The sequence below is a fragment of the Haplochromis burtoni genome, unplaced genomic scaffold (assembly GCF_018398535.1).
Source record: "Haplochromis burtoni strain Fernald_Lab_line unplaced genomic scaffold, NCSU_Asbu1 Contig_328, whole genome shotgun sequence".
Classification (NCBI taxonomy): Eukaryota; Metazoa; Chordata; class Actinopteri; order Cichliformes; family Cichlidae; genus Haplochromis; species Haplochromis burtoni.
This window is the reverse complement of record NW_024582689.1, coordinates 29,440-34,265: the sequence shown is the minus strand read 5'-3', so window position 1 is coordinate 34,265 and position 4,826 is coordinate 29,440. Positions and strand designations below refer to the sequence as shown.

The 4,826-nt window shown below is 38.5% G+C and overlaps 1 protein-coding gene across 1 annotated transcript in view; it reads left to right on the top strand.

Moving 5' to 3' along the window:
• Window positions 1–4,626, top strand: part of LOC102312380 (uncharacterized protein C4orf54) — a 12,898-nt gene extending 8,272 nt beyond the window's left edge. The window contains exon 2 of the mRNA XM_005942050.2: window positions 456–4,626. The gene's annotated coding sequence lies outside the window, so the exon portion shown is untranslated. The remainder of the gene's footprint in view (window positions 1–455) is intronic.
• Window positions 4,627–4,826: the final 200 nt, after the last annotated feature.

The window sequence follows — 4,826 nt, the reverse complement described above, 5'->3', positions numbered from 1 at the left end:
GGGGGGGGGATTGCTGGGATAGTGATGCAGGAGGAAAAGGTCAGGCAATGCAAAGTATTTGTTGTGCTGATGCAGGGAGAGGACAGCTGCTCGGAGAGATCAGATGCTGTTGCAGCTCCAGCTTGGAGGCGATTCTGCGGGACTCTGATGGGGTCAACTTTTTATAGCCCCCTCCCCCTCTGCCTATTCCTAAATGGGGAGAGGGAGGTGGAGGGCACTGCTGTCCTTCTATGTAAACAAATCTAGTAGCGTGCCCTCTGCAGTGATTTGGCTGAATCTGATCAGCTGGCTAAGGTTGAGGAAATCTGAAGAGTGAATGCGTTTCAGTGGCTGGTGAAAGTAGCTCTTTCACAAACTGCACCACACAGTAACTTTTCTCCTTTATGTTTTCAACTTGTTTTCACAGCATCCATCTGACTTTAACACCCATGTTTTGTCTTCTTTATCACCTTTAGATATTTCTGCTGAGGATTCTGCCTTCAGTCACTGTAAGTTCAGTTTTCACCTGTCACCCACCCCGTGATCTACTCCCAGGACAACCTCCACCACCATCATCTGCCCCCAGTTCTGTGTTGTTTAAACTTGCAGCAGACATTACTGTATACGCACTGCAGTGCTACATAGGGTCAACTCAACATTTTTGCCACGCTGTCCTGCTGAAGTTCTGATGCGAATAGGCTTATAATACTTTCCATTCAGCTGCTGTCAAGATCTGTTGAAATGCTGTTTGTGCCCTGCAGCATGCTTATTCAAAAGGAAAAAAGGCAAGTCTTCGCTTCCTGCTCAGTGTTATTCATTACTGGCCAAAAGCAACTGGTTTACTGATATTTTACTGTCGCCAAGTATTTTAAGCAAGACTATGTAACTTTTGAAAAAACATATTTAACCTAAAAAAGGTTTAATATGTGCAAAATAAAATTCAACTTTATTAAAGTCCGCATACCCAAGATTTGTTTTCTATAACCTCTTGTGATCATTACGCTGTACCTGACCTTACTGAGTGTGTGTGCAATTCATTAACACTACTGTGTAAGGATGTCACAGGTCCCTATGGTTTTATCAGAAAAGTAAAACAAAAAGTAAAGATGTACCTGACAAGAGCACATGTTGGTTGTCTGCTGCGGTTGATGCTTGGTCACACTTATTCTAAGCGTATGACAACAGTTAGGCATTGCGGTCTTGTTTATCCCAGTGGGCAAATGCAGTACGGTATTAGAGACAAATATGAGATTCTGGTGTATCAGCAGGTATCAAAAGAGGTGCTTTGCATTTGCTGTTTTCATCTGCACACATCAGTTGCTCGGTAGGACAGAGGATATCTTATATAGGTCCGGGGCATTGTAGGGCTTATTTGACTGGCAATCCTGAATGCCATGTGAATGTTGGGGACAGTGCAGGTAGCAAGTGGTGGGTCCCATTTTTATTTATTTTTGGGGTATCACATTGCTCAACTTCCTACATAAAGTTTACATCATTTTGCATTAAAGCTTCTAACATTAGATCCTCCCTGGTAGTGGTTCAGGGCCATTTTAAAGAGGTCAACCATGCTCAAGGGACACTGAGCAACTTCTAGCCACAGCAAAGGCTCTGTCTTCCTGTGGACACTGGGATCCGTAGTAGCCAGGTAACATGTAGAAGATCCCAAGACCACAGTACACAGATCTTTTTTGGAATTCTGAGTGAATTAATACTCCAAGTGAATTCATCCATGAGAGGATGAACAGAGAGGTTGATAGCAGATATTAGTACCACATCAGCAGTAATGCAGAGTGGAGTGGAAGCGCTGAAGTGAAAGCTGAGCCTGGCATCAAACTTCTCGACTTACCGGTGGATCTGCTTTCTAACCCTACCCATTAGTCATTGGAAGAATGAGGTTGTAGATGCAAGCATCTGAAACAAGTTTCATTCGCTGGGTGATGCAAAGAGAGGGTGATCTGAGACATTTGAAAGAGACGCTGCTCTTCAGACATCTGATTTCTCTGGAGGTATTCCAGACAGATCCAACTGGAAAGAGATCACAGCACAGAGTCAGAATACCCTGGAGGGATTACATAGGATGTGGCTAGGGAGAAAGACATATGGGCAACTTTGTTTAGCCTGCTGTCACCAAGATCAGCCACAGAAAATGAATGTATGGGCTCCAGTAAAATAATAAACAAGATAACATAGATACCAAGCAAGTCGATTCTGTATCACCTATTATTCATTTTCACACTTAAAAGTTTAGGTATGTAATCTTATTTAACCAAGAAAAATAGCCAGATGGGTGTAATGATAATGGTATCTTTCATTCAAGTACTGCTTTCCTCCATTTGATGTTTGTGCCACAGTGGTTGCTGTTCAGCGGAAGTTGCATAGTCTTGGTTTTAAACAAAACATTTTTGCTGTACATCATATGATCCACATTTTGCACAGGGACCATTTGTCTGCACTTAATTAAAAATGAACACGACAGATTAAGACCTCACTATCTGTATATATTTTTATTCTTTTACAGTCAGTTCAGTCAAAAAAGGAAATCATTTATTGTTGGATTTAAAATAAATATATTGTAAAGAATTCCCTACTAAATATATGTTAAAGAATAATCGGCTGGCATTACTATGTGCTGTGTTACAACTCACCAACATATTTTTCACATGCACAGCAGCAGCATTTCCATGTTTTTGAGCAGTCCATGCCCATGCTTGTCCTGAAGTCTATATAACCGTCCTGTCATGACTCACGAAATGATGCTCAAACCTGCTGCATAACTGATATATTGTATGAAGTGGTCTGCATTTATATTTTTAAAGCATGCTCAGGAGAAAAGTAATACACTATGTGTGTATGCCAGATGAAACAAAGCTGGGACTGTGGTTTATTAGTTTACTTAGGTAACTAAGTAGCGTTGGGCCTAATGCGTCAGAGCCAGCTGGGACATTTAGAGGATGACTTCCTCTATTTGCTTTGGTTCAGTTTACACTTTTGTGTACTGAGATGGGGGCTGATGTGTGTCTGTGTTTGTGCCTGTGAGTTATGTGTGGCATTTGAGCATTATGTGAGTACAACGAGGAGTTATGTTACTTCGCTGCAGACGTGAGCATAGACTGGTCATGTGTTTGGTTTGAGTGATTTTGCATAGCATACGGAGAAATGCCAGTTTAAATCTAAATCACTGAGCAAATACATTCAAATATTTTTATTTGAATACTTTTTTTCTTTTTTCTTACCTGTTTCCATTTGAATATGCAGGGGCATCATGTGTCATTGTGCTTGATTTTACTCAGTTATACAAGCATACATGTAGTAATACTGCAACATGTAGTTTGCTATTTTTATCACGTTTCCTAGTTACACGGATTAAAGGTATCTGGACATGCTGGACAGTCTATGTACCTTAATGTAAAATGCAATTTTTGCAACTTTTATTCTTATGAATTGATTTCATTATAACGGATTCATGTGCACGAGCTGCTCTTTGGAGCATGTTAATGTTGCCAAATCTAATTCATTTTGAGGTAAATGTAACAGATATGTAACTGTAACTAATAACACTTCCTTTAAAATTGTAGGTTTGCTATTGAATGAAATCAGTTTACTCCATTGTAAAATGAGAGCAGTGCAAATAAAGCAACTGATGCTACTGAACATTTATTTATTTAAAATTTGTACAAAATGGCAGAAATGACCTAAGAGATGAAAAAAAACACAATTTTAAATAAATGAATGACACATTTTTTTTTATTTTGAAGTACAAAAACGATAACACTGCCTCCCAGTTTTGAACTTTTATGTGTTTCCCCAGGTGTCCAAGGTGATATTTTCCTAAGTCTAGATGATTTTATTTTTATCACATTAACATATCATTTTTAAACCCTGTGAAATTTAAATAAGTAATATATTACAAATTGCAGGCTCCAGTAAACCAGCTATTCTAATGTTGTTATGAATGTAAAGCATAATTTCTCCCATGCATTTTATGAACACCATGTATGATTTTTATCTGTGAATAATAATAATGTACTTAATGCACCTGTCATCAACATTGTCAGCAATGAATGGCTGTAAACACTGGTGGTAGCAGCACAATGTAGATTTGTTTAATTTTGTTAAAATCTGATTTCATTTGAAAATAACATTTTTCATGTTTTCAGGTGAACTTTGCCCAATATTGCACTGTAACGTAGAGATAATGTAATTTCTTTGAAAACTTTCTTGAAAATGTTTGTCAAATAACAAACAAATACAACACCTGCTGATTTTGAGGTTTAATGTAAGAAAGTGATTGCATCAGTGCTTGATTTTGTATTAAACAAGAGGGATACGGTGAGGTGACGGTGGTTCGAGATAAGTGCAAAGGCTGTATGAACGGTTAAAGGAAAGGGGCACATGTTTCAATGAAATGTCCTCTAATGAGATACAGCTGTGTATTACCCACAGCCTTTTCTATGCATGATGTCAACTGTGTTGCGAGGCTGGCCCAGGAACAGGAAGAGGTCAGGACGACAGCTGAGAGATACCTTGAAAAGAGAAGTGAGTGCTGTGTTTGCACTTACAACATGGAAAGTATAAGAACATGATTAGTGACTGTTATGTAGACTGACAAGCCTACATATGTTTGCAATAAATTCAAAATGCAAGCTACTGAACATGTGTGTGTCCATTTTAATCATTTTAAGGCCTCCTTGTGTTTGAATGACATGCATTTACTGCCACTTTCAAAACAGCTGCGCTAATATCAAACATTTGTTTAACTAAATAAAATTAATGTTTATTCAATTAATCTTTGATAGGTGGTATCATCAACAAGGAAATGATGTGAATAAACAGAAGCTGTGCTTATT